This window comes from Nyctereutes procyonoides, unplaced genomic scaffold, assembly GCF_905146905.1.
Source record: "Nyctereutes procyonoides isolate TBG_1078 unplaced genomic scaffold, NYPRO_anot_genome, whole genome shotgun sequence".
Lineage (NCBI taxonomy): Eukaryota > Metazoa > Chordata > Mammalia > Carnivora > Canidae > Nyctereutes > Nyctereutes procyonoides.
In genome coordinates, this window is record NW_026575051.1 from 55559330 (window position 1) to 55571782 (window position 12453).

The 12453-nt window shown below is 37.2% G+C and overlaps 1 protein-coding gene and 1 non-coding gene across 8 annotated transcripts in view; one reads left to right on the forward strand and one right to left on the reverse strand.

Moving 5' to 3' along the window:
- KLHL32 (kelch like family member 32) overlaps positions 1-12453 on the forward strand; it is a 236245-nt gene that overhangs the window by 169221 nt on the left and 54571 nt on the right. The window lies entirely within an intron of this gene.
- On the reverse strand, positions 4242-4360 carry LOC129513231 (U5 spliceosomal RNA). Its single transcript, XR_008665193.1, has one exon. It is a non-coding gene; the product is annotated as a U5 spliceosomal RNA (small nuclear RNA).

Genomic DNA, 12453 nt, shown 5'->3' on the forward strand with positions numbered 1-12453 from the left:
CAAATGCAGCTTAGATACTTCGGGGACATCTAAATCCATCATAGTAACTTTTGTTTGAGAGATTTGACTATCTCTATCAGTGACTTGGGGCAGCTGCTTGAGCCTGTGAGGTCCTTTTGGTCATTAAAGGTTTAATTTCAGGCGGGGAGTATGTGCGTCAGTGAGCCTGCTATTGGTTCATTATTATTGAATCAGTTCATAAAGAAATATTCAAAAGCTTGATGCTCTCAGGATGCTCCAGGGCATGTTTACAAATTAAACAGTGATTTTTTTAAAGATAAAATTCATATACATGCACCGGTAATATTTAAAACATCCATGAGGGAAATGGCAACATTAAAAGATGGTTTTGGGGGAGATCCCTGAGTGGTTCAGCGGTTTAGCGCCTGCCTTTGGCCCAGGGTGTGATCCTGGAGACCCAGGATCAAGTCCCACGTCGGCTTCCTGCATGGAGCCTGCTTCTCCCTCTGCCTGTGTCTCTGCCTCTCTCTCTGTGTCTCTCATGAATAAATAAATAAAATCTTTTAAAAAAATAAAATAAATAAAAGATGGTTTTTGCATGTATCTGAAAATCTGCTTACAATAAACAGAATTTGCAGGATTCCAAATTTGTGGGATTTTTCCCCCTAATTCCATTATTCCATATGTATGTTTTACAGGGATACAGTAAGACACTTGAGGTCAAGAGTAAGCCTTGAGTTTTATGGTGTTAATAGAGCTTGGAAGTGAATGGCAAAAAAAGAGTATATATATGTGAACTGATTAGAATCTTCTTTCTCACTAACTAGGAAAGTTCCTGGCACATAATGGACACTCAACAAGAAACTGAGGAATTGGCTGAAAAAAAAAAAAAAACTAAAAGAAAAGATTCATGGTTATATCATTTACCTCAGAGCAACGAAACAACAAGGAAAGTAATCAGCTCAGACAATCAATAATTATTTTAGTTGTCTCAAGCCTGATAGCTTGGCTTATATATTTTTTTCCTTGCCACCCAGTGAACTGAGTTGAGATTTGAGGGGACTTATGGACATGAATTCAAGTATTTTTAATGAGAGACTCAAGCCAAGTATAGAAAGTAAATACACACTGAGTGCTATGCAAAAACAACTAGGTTTATGTCTATATCTCTCTCTTTTTCTTTCTTCCTTCCCTCCTTCCCTCCCTCCTTCCTTCCTTCCCTCCTTTTCTCCTTCCTTCCTTCCTTTTTATCTTTTGTTCATTCATTCTTCTCTGACTCGGTATTTAACAAAGCCACAGACCTTAAATTACCAAGTTAGGATTACTGAGTCCATGTCTGTGAAAACAGGCTCATCTTAAAGACTAGTTTGTAATCTGCAACCGATTGTCTGCCATACTTTTATTCTCACTTTACAACGTGAAGTATTTAATGCTGTGTAGCAAATTTCTTATCAATTACAGCAGTTTCTTAAAATTTATACCAAAATTGCACAGTTTTCATGTTCTATAAAAATACTCTGAATGCGCTGCCTTTATCGTGGATTCACAAGTATAATCGAATTGAGGATTAGTTCCATCATTTGGTGGCACCTTGCCATCATGTTAGTTCCGTATATGGTTTCAATATTGTAGTTTGCCAAGCACTGTCACGTTCTCTCTTCCAGTCCCCTGGAGACCCCTGTGATGTAACTAGTATCATCCTTGTTTTACAGATGCTGAAGCTGAGGCTCAGTATGTTAGTGTTTTTTACAAAGCCCAATAAGTTAGGTTGCAGAAACAGGTCTTCAGCATCAAGTCAAGCCTCCTTTTTCACTGAATTACATTCACTTCTATGGGCACAAAGCCATTAGTGGTAGAAGAAAGCATCAAGTTTTCCTGGCCACCTCAGCTGACTTCACCCTGATAATCCATCCTCATTGCATACAGTAGCTGGGAAATAATACAAAGTGTTGTGACCCATTTAGGGTCACCCTAGTCCCTGTTGCCAATGGGATATAGTGGCATTTTATTCTGTTGACTAAGTTGGCTTTCCTTTATTTCCCGGAGTTGTTCTAACAATATAATCTTAATATCTCACTGACCACAAGCAAAATCCCTTTGATATTCAGAGGGATACCTGTATAAATATGTGGACACTAAGATTTTACTTATTTTATTGTTAATAGTCCAGCATCAAGTAAGTACTCTGATGCCATCAAGGATTAGGTAAATGGGTATTATTTTTTTGTCTCAGAGACCAGTATCAGATCACTGAAGGGCATGTATAGGAAGTGTTTTCTAGTTGTTCCTGTATTTTGCTAACAGATGAGGAGACCAGGAATAGGTTCCATTTTCCCTGCACCATCATTGGTACAGATAATGTTGGTTATCTTTATTGCCCTGTGGGATATTTTTCCCATCTAAAAAGCTTTGTATATAGATATGAGGGTGGTATATTTCAAGAGAATCCTCAGGTAAAAATGTATGTGATTAGTTTGCAAAATATTTGCACTGACATAAAATCTCATTCTGTGATTTTATTTATTTTTAAAGATTTTTATTTTTATTTTTTATTTATTCATGACAGACACACCCAGAGAGAGAAAGAGAGAGTGAGAGGCAGAGACACAGGTATAGGGAGAAGCAGGCTCCATGCCAGGAGCCCAATATGGGACTCTATCTCGGGACTCCAGGGATCTTTGGGCCAAAGGCAGGTACCAAACTGCTGAGCCACCCAGGGATCCCAAATATTTTATTTATTGATCTGATAGAGAGAGAGTTCACATGAGGGGGGAAAGGGCAGAGGGAGAGGCAGAAGCAGACTCCTCCCTGAGTAGGGAGCCCACTGATGCAGGGCTCGATCTCAGGACCCTGAAATCATGACCTGAGCTGAAGGCAGATGTTTCACTGAGCCACCCAGGCACCCCTCATTCTGAGATTTTATTATTTAATTATTTTCTTTAAAATTTTTTTAAAAGATGTTATTTATTTATTCATGATAGAGAGAGAGAGAAAGGCAGAGACATAGGCAGAGGGAGAAATAGGCTCCATGCGGGGAGCCCGATGTGGGACTCGATCCCAGGACTACAGGATCACACCCTGAGCCAAAGGCAGACACTTAACCACTGAGCAACCCAGGCATCTCTCATTCTGAGATTTTAAATCCTTAGTACCTTGAAGCGGTTGTTTTTCAAATTTGAAATGTGTGTTCTTTGTCTGAGATTGTTTTATTTTTACAAGAGATAGTTACTGTTAAGTGAGATAATATGCTCCGAGTAAAGTTGTTTCCAGGGAGAAAAAGCCATAATGAAACCTCATTGTCTGCATGTGAGCCTGTGTGCACACACACTTTCACTTGCACACACTCATCCATATGTTGTGGTGAGTATAGAATTATAGACCAAAAAAATCACTTTGTCTTTCTGAAAAGAGATTTATAAAAACTATATATGCTATGGAAATCTGAAGCTTGGAATCCAGACCTAGCGATTAATTTTGGTTGCCTCTCCCACCTATAGGAAGTTTGGAGGACTCTATTTTAAAATGTTACTTTTGGTGGATCTATAGGTTTTATATATCCTAGAGGTAGAAGAGACTCTCATCAACTCACTTATTTTACAGGTGGGAAGCCAAATGACTGGTCCAGTGTCAGTCACACTTGTACTGTTCTTTCTGTTATGTTTTCCAAGATCAGCTCAAACTGGTGGCCACTCTCACAGGTGGATAATATATCACAGTATCCTAACTTCATCTCTTTTCCCATATTTATTTTCTCTTCATTTTGATATACAACCGTTATAAAAGCCTTGTAAAAAATCCTCTTGTGTTATAAGACTAAACCAAAGGACAACTCAGGTCACTTTTTATTTGCCATCCTAAATATCTGGGACTTAAATGTGGCAGGCCTGGGGTAGTTTTTGTTGTGATTCCTCCAAACCTGGGTGTTTTACTCTATAGGAAGGCGATACCCTTGGTCTCAAGGGCTCTTGCTTTTGATGCTCTGTGGCATGTATTTTTAAAATATATATACAAAGATGATTACCAGCCATAATTTTCTTCTGTTTTTGATATTTTATTTCAAAATAATTTCAGACTTAATGAAACGTTGCAAGAAAAAGAATAGTACAAAGAAAACTCATATGATTTGCTAATTTCTTAAACAAATTACCTCATTCACTTTATCATGTGTTCTTTCTGTCTCTTTCTCTCTGTATGTATGTGTGTGTGTCTGTGTGTATGCACACATATTGAGAGAGGAGGGAAAGAGAGGGAGCTTTTTCTGTGCCATTCGAGAGTAAGCTGTATATATACATCATACATATTTTTAAAAACCCTAAAAAATCTTGTAAACTGTTCCTCTTTATGGAAACCTTTAGCAAAAGGCGAAAGATTTATAAGATTTGAAGAGAAACCAGAATATTACCAGGCCCATGTTTTATGTGAAGATGAAAATAAGAACATTTGTTGGTCTCCAACTTCATAAAGTTTTAAATGAACAATGAAAGAATATCTGTTATTATCATATGTGCTCAGCTGAATATTCTTTTTAAAATATGTCAGGTCTTTTGTCTGACAATCTATAAACCTGGGAATCTCATCAGATTTGATTTTATTGAAATATATTTCTTAGAAGAAAAAATAGCCTATGTGTCTTATATAAGTCTGTAGTCACCCATAATGGTTAATGTGCACCCTCCCTTGAAAAATCTGTTTTACAAGCAAAATGTTGACACAATTTTAATTATAGCACTCGAGTGAACACTGTTACAATTTTTAATATTCCTCCATGGTAACATTTTTATTGTTCTGATAGAGAAAAATGCCCTGATCCCGTGTCCCTAGTTTCTGGTGCTTTAGGATTTTATGGGAATGTTACTTATGAACAGAAATTTTTCATTTAGTTTCAAAGAAGAGAATATGGTACACAGAATTTGGTGCATTTATTTATGAATAAGGACTTTCCTCTCTGTAGCAGTCATTATTCTGGTTTAATTTGTTAGTCTCCAACTTCATACAGTTTTAAGTGAACAATGAAAGAATAAGTGTTATTATCATATCTGCTCAGCTGAATATTAATTTATAATAATAATTGATATTAATAAACATGACTCATGTTAACGAAGTGAGCTTCTATGTAGTTTGACACACTGAGTCTCAACACCTGCTCGCTCAGCCTGGGGGAACTGTCCACACTTATGACCTAAAGAAATTGTACATAATATTAAAAGGGTATCTTGCTAAAGTTTTATGTTATATTAGAATTTAAGTCATTTAAAAATATCTATAAAATAGTGTACTTCCATGTAACATAACAGTAGTCAGTGCACCATACATGTGAAGACATGCATTGGAAGGTGGAGAGCTTGCTCAATACTCCGTCCGCTTAGAGAGGAAGAACTGTCCATGCGTTGTCACTCAGTGTATTTGAAAGATGCTTCCATGGCTTCCCACCCCTTGTTGGCCAAGCACTGTTCTTTAACATGCCGGCTCTTTGGTGGAGGGTCAGGAATGTCAGTTGATTGTTGATTTGCTCCTGTGCCCTTCTTTTGTCCCTTTCTGAATTTTCAGAAGTGTGGGCTTTCTGCTGCCTCCTGGGCACTGAGGGGAGACTGGTGCCCCTGCTTATCTCAGTGGGATGACAGGACTGGCAAGGACAGAGACACCTGTGCCTTCACAGCATGGGCTCCTGCAAAAGGGTGGGCTCAGTTTGCCCCTTCAGCAAAGCTGTCTGCAACAAAGTTTTAAATAGGAGAGAAATTACAGCTGCCCCTGGGCAAGGGGGCAGAATAAGGCTGTGGGCAAAAATATCAGTCCTTACTTACTTAGCTCTGGCTTATTGATAAGTGCTGTGATAAGAACCTCCTTTTCAGTGAAAAAGAATATTTGTGAATCAAGACAAAGAAATAGTTATTGCTTTCGGACAACGTGGGAGGGATTTTATCTTTGGTTAGTGTTGATTGGAAAGATTTGATCTCTCATTTGATGAGAACTACCTCTGTAAAGGGCATTTTTATATACATTTGCAAGACAAAGGCACTTGTATGGAAGAGTGCATTGATGTATATTTTTGGATTTGGGATGACTTTATAATTCATATATTTTCCAGGAAACCTGTGAGTGTAAGATTTCTTATTGTTTTGATATTACTTGGGGGTCATGTTGGGTAGTATACATACATATGGGTGTTGCATATATAAGCAGAGTTAGACTTTAGAACAGCTGCTTCCTGTAAAGGATTAGGAATTTTAGTAGCTTCTGTCTGAGTGTGAGCAATAAAGGAATTTGGATCAAAACTTTAGGATTTGTAATATTAGGAATGTAATGTTTGTTTATATAATGATATATTTCTGAAATACATGAATAAATTATGTAACGTTATTGAATTCAAGCAAAATTTGTAGAATTTAGGATTATATACTAATATATTTAGTATTATGTATATGTCATACATTCTACTCCATAGAATGGTAATCAGTGGTGGTACACTGAGAAAAACAAAGGGAAAGGATTATCTTTTCTACATATTTTTAGAGTGTTATTTTTTTAAATGATTTTATTTATTTATTCATAGAGACACACAGAGAGAGAGGCACAGGCACAGGCAAAGGGAGAAGCAGGCTCCACGCGGGGAGCCCAACATGGGACTCCATCCAGGGTCCCCAGGATCAAACCCCGGGCTGCAGGTGGCGCTAAACCGCTGCGCCACTGGGGCTGCCCTTTTCTACATATTTTTAAAAAGAGGTTTTATTTACTTATTCATGAGAGAACAGAGAGAGAGAGAGGCAGAGACATAGGCAGAGGATGAAGCGGGCTCCTTGCAGGGAGCCTGATGCGGAACTTGATCCCAGGACTCCGGGATCAGGACCTAAGCTGAAGGCAAATGGTCAACCTCTGAGCCACCCAGGTGCCCCTTTTCTACATATTTTTAATCCAGGCTTAGTTACCAAGGAATGACCTAGAATTAAAATATATACACACTTTAAAAGTACAACAGTAATTCAAGACTCAAAGGATACCTTTTACCCTACTTGTTCTTTAATTACACACTCTTTAAGAGCATTAAAAGCATTTTTTAAAGGCATAAAATATTTTATGTTGAAGTAATCAGCAAATGAGACTTAATGGAAAAATATTGTCTACCTGTCTTCAAGCAAACATACTTAAAAGCAGGCTTTATTTTTCTAATTTAGAGTATATGGAGATTACGTTTGGTCTTAATTACATTTGCCTATTTCTGTCTTAAAATAATTACTGATGGAAAAATAATAATGATGTGATACAGTACAAAAGTAGATCGTATAATTTAAAAACTGGGGGTTTTTTCAGCTTTAATATTTATTTATTTATTTATTTATTTATTTATTTATTTATTTATTTAGCTATTTATTTATTTATAGTTTCAGATTTTTATTTAAATTCCACTGAGTTGGGCATCTGGGTGGCTCAGTGGTTGAGCGTCTGCCTTTGGCTCAGGTTGTGATCCAGGGGGCCTGGGATTGAGTCCCACATCAGGCTTCCCAGAGTGAGCCTGCTTCTCCCTCTGCCTATGTCTCTGCCTCTCTATCTGTGTCTCTCATTAATAAATAAATAAAAATTTAAAAAAAATTCCAGTGAGTTAATGTAACGGTATAATATTAGTTTCTAGTGAATTTAGTGATTTATCACTTACATACAACACCTAGTGCTCATCACAAGTGCCCTCCTTAATCCTCATCACCGACTTAACCCATCTCCCCCTCCAGCAACCCCTCCAGTTTGTTCTCTGTATTTAAGAGTCTGAAAACCTGGGGGTTTAGTTCCAGCTTTTCTACTAATTAGCTGCATGACTTGAGGTTAGAGAGATAACTTGTCTAGGTTTGATTTCCATTTGTAAAATTGAGAAACTTGAACCAAATGGACTCCAAAGTTTTTTCTTGCCCTAATTGTTTTTTTTTTAAAGATTTTATTCATTTATTCATGAGAATACACAGAGAGGAGAGAGAGAGTGAGAGGCAGAGACACAGGCAGAGGGAGAAGCAGACTCCATACAGGGAGCCTGACGTGGGACTCGATCCCAGATCTCCAGGATCACGCCCTGGGCTGAAGGCGGCGCTAAACCTCTGAACCACCTGGGCTGCCTGCCCTAATGTTTTATTATTTATTTGAGGGCTTAAAAGACTATAATATTCATTACATTGCCAAGACTCTCAAGTAGAGGTGGTTAACACCAATCGCATGAAAGAGTAAAACGAGGGCCTTTTGTGTGTAAGTCCAGTATGTGATTGGACTGTCTTGTGACATTTTGAGAGCTTATAAAGACTTCTTAGGAAAGCCACAAAGAGGAGATAATAGGAAACTGAAACTTGTGATAGGCAGATAAATATAAAGGAATTGATACTGTTTGTTCCAGAGGAATATAAAAAATAGCCTAAGAACAGTTTTAAATGTTCTTCCATTTATGCAACAAATATTTATATACAGCCTACTAAGTACAGGCATTGTTTTTATCAAGGATCTGAGGATGAGATGAGTTGAAGTTAGAATAAGCTGTAGCAAATGCTCCTTTTAGGAAGGAACAGTTCTCCATCAGGATGAGGATGTACTAGATTGAGTCAGGCAAGGTGCTTGGGAGATCTCCTGTAGTCTTAAGAGATGATAGTCCCTTGTGTTTCAGATGGTTTAGGAAACATCTTGCCTAATGGTACCCTTTGTGTGCCTTCCCAAATGGAATCCTTAATTTCTTTTTCGCTCTTGCTGGCTTTGTCACCAAAAAAGTGGGAGATAAGACTTTTGCTAATTGCTCCATTTTTCTCTCAGTTAAAATATGCTAGAGCTTAGAGTGATGGGGATATATTAAGTAAGATAGAATAGGATTTCAGCCTTCCCTGACTAATGCTTTCTCAATGTAGCGTCATTAAAAACCACCAGTTCCCAGAATAATTGTTTTCAAACATAAGCACGAAAATATATTACAAAACTAACTGTGGTCTCTTAGTTTGCATGGTGCCCCAGTGATGAATCAGCTTTCTGCTTACTGTGTTCTCTAAGCCCCTTAAATGGGCCCGAGGATTTCCTCTACCACCTTGCCCTTAATTCAGCATGGCTCTGTGGGGTTCACAGTGTAGAAGTGATTTTGAAGTAGCTCATTGTTTTGAAATTTCTTTGTCATTTCTTGCATTATTTGGATAAGTAAGAGTTATCCATGCTTTCCGTGGTTTTCTCTTTTACATTTTTACAGAAGAACAGAATACAATAACTATTTAAAAAAGCTTTTATTTAAATTCCAGTTAATTAGCATACATTGTAATATTAGTTTCAGGTGTACAATGTAGTGATTCAACACTTCCAAACTACACCCCATGCTTATTGCAACAAGGGCTGTCCTTAATCCCCATCACCTATTTCATCCATCCCCGCACTTCCCTCCCCTCTGTTAATCATTAGGTTGTTCTTGATAATTAAGAACCTGTTTCTTGGTTTCTCTCTCTCTTTTATTTTCCCTTTGCTCTTTTGTTTTGTTTCTAAAATTCCACATATGAGTAAAATCGTATGGCATTTGTCTTTCTCTGACTTATTTCACTTAGTGTAATACTTTCTAGCTCCAGTCACATCTTTGCACTCCTTAACACGTATTTATTATTGTGAAAGTTCAATTGCACAGAGTGTTTGTATGACTCACTATATGCTATCAGAATCAGGGGTTGAATCATAGACCTGATAAAAACCAGGGTCTCAAATTATGCTGTCTTACCTATAGCAATATCTTACCCATATCTTACTACATAGGAGATAATAGTTTTACCTTTAATACTAAGCTATAAGTAGCTAATATTTTTACTAAAGCATCCTACTTAGACTTCATTTGATTTAAGCCTTCTTAATTTTGAGAACAGAATTAATTTACTCTAATAAGGCAGAGATTTACTGTTTTGTGAATAGGAACCTGTCTAGAATCTCTGACTCAAAGTGTGGCCCATGGAGCAGCAACATATGCATCATCCTTTAGCTTGTTAGAAATGAAAACTCCCTATCCTTCTCTCCCTACCTATCGAATCGGAATCTGCATCTTGGCCAGAAACCCCAGTTAATTCGTGTGCATGTTAAATTTGAGAAGCACTGGAGTTAAGTGTATAAATCACACTAATTCTAGCTGAGATTGCTTTGAGGTTGGTGGCGGAACAGTTAATTGTAAATTATGTTTACTTTTGATCTGGAGAAAAAAATAAACCCAACAACTGTGAATGACTGGTGTAGTCTGAGAATATTGAAAATGATGAAAGTGTGTAAGTTAAATGAAGTCTGTGAGAAATTAGAAATATTGGCAAGAAGTAAGATAAAAAATTATCCCAGAAAACATGAACTAAATGTGTGTGTACATAGTATTCTGTAATGCATTGTATTGAGGAAATTGAACATAGGAAACATCATGATACATGTAATGTAGGCCTAATAGTGGACAGAGTGTCAGAAATGAATCAGTGATAGATCATAGTGATCACCGTTCCACGGCCGGTTTGATTTGTTAGAGATTTTCTTAAAGGCAGAAGCGGCTTGTGTACTTTTCTTGCAGTAAGTGTCACTGTTTGCTAGAAAAATAAAAATAAACTGGAGAGTGTTAAGAGATGGGCTAAAAGATTGATTATGACATAGGAAGAACTGATTTATGAGGAAAGAGAAAAATAATTAAATGGGCAGCACTATGCTATAAAAAAGAGGCTATGGAGACATGGATATTTATCTGATATTTCTCTTATGCTGTTTCCTGTAGTATCCATATGAAAGATGCAAAAATATTAGGATGTAAAGATGCTGAGAAATTTGTTACAGAACAAAGCAATATCAGCTGGAACTACTCAATTAAATTAGGAGCAATATCAAAGATTAAGTTTCAGAAAATTTTACGTGGTGCATGAGAAATGACCTTGAATGGAATGACTTTATCCCTGAGAACTGTTGAAAGCTCTGTGGGCAAAGAATGGAAGATCATTTATTAAATTGTTGAATTATCTCTCCAGGGAAATAATTGCAACCCCATCCCTTGAAACTTCTAAAATTAGGGTGGAAAGAAACCAGGATGTTGCCTATGGGAACTCTACTTTTGGCAGAGACCTTGTGATTGATGAGTGACGTTTTTCTTCTACAATATCTTTGATTATTGCTCATGGTTACCATACATAGAAACATTTTTTCATCAGGTTGGTATCTTATTTAAATTTTTAAAAAATTCTAGTTTCTAGAAAAACAGCTAGAGGGTATCACTTGTCTGCCCTCCACGGTGTCTGCCTCCTTGGTAATGGTAGACTTACCTGCAATTCTGTTTTCATTTCTCTTCACTATGTAATTCATTAAGAGATGCAATTTAGTGTGTATTGGAAGTGAATTCATTTCCTACATTATCTTCATTCAGAAAGCTAAAAAGAAAAGCCCAAAATATCTTGCCTTTTGCACCCATTTGCCAAATGCATACAGAAACTGTGTATGAAACTCTCCAATGAAGTCATCTAGTGCTTCAAAGAGTTTTGTGATCCTTTTTATCCAGATGAAAACCCAGCTTATGTTTGCCTAGGCTAATGGTCCAAGAGCACTGCATTTCCTTCTCCCCTCTGTAGACTTTTCCCCCAGTGATCTATATCAGCTGAAAAGGGGAGACCAGAACCCCAATTCCATTGGTCACAAATAAAGCACAACACAATTATTTAATATTATAATTATTACTTGACTTTGTCATGCTAATTCCTTCACATCCACATTTATATTGTCTAGGAGATCTAGCTTAATGTAGGTGCTGCTAAGGACAATTCATATCGAATATGACTGGAGATATTAGGTGTACTTCACGTTGGTATGTTGGAAGCTTCCAAACTAAAATATTAAGTCACATTAATTAAACTCCATCATGTGCTCCATAACATGAATTGCTTTCTTGTTGATGGTATTTTCTAAATTATTGTACAGTTTTATTATTCATGACTTTGTGCTCCTGCTTTAGTTTTAAGAAACTCTTACTGTCTTTAGCCCAGAGTTCTTCTTCCTTTCCTTCTTGAAAGAATTCTAGACCTAAACAAAAAAGGTTAAGATTACATTCCACCATTGTGTCCCTAATACAAAGATAATCTCCTCTGTATCCTGCTTTTGTGAAAATGGCTCTAACAAATTGCCAGTGTCTTACATGTGCAAACGACAGCTGTCTCCAAGATGAAAACTAATTGGGAAATAAAAATAAAATTGATGGGTTACAATCTTTCTTTTTCTTCTCTTGCTTCCTGACTGATAGACCTACCAGAGGAACAGGGAAAAAGAGTCTTTTTTCTTTCTACATCGTTCTACTAGTGTCATATTGATTCTCTCTCAAGTACACCCTGTGGTCTCAGATGATCACATATTTTCTTAGATTCTTCGTATTGATACAGCACCTTGACTCGTGGGTTGACACACACTGCTTGTGTTGTGGCGACACGGCTCATCGTTGATATTCCTGGAGTGTGCCAAGCTTCCCAGGCATGAAATAAGGGAGCAGGCTGTTTCACAATAGTG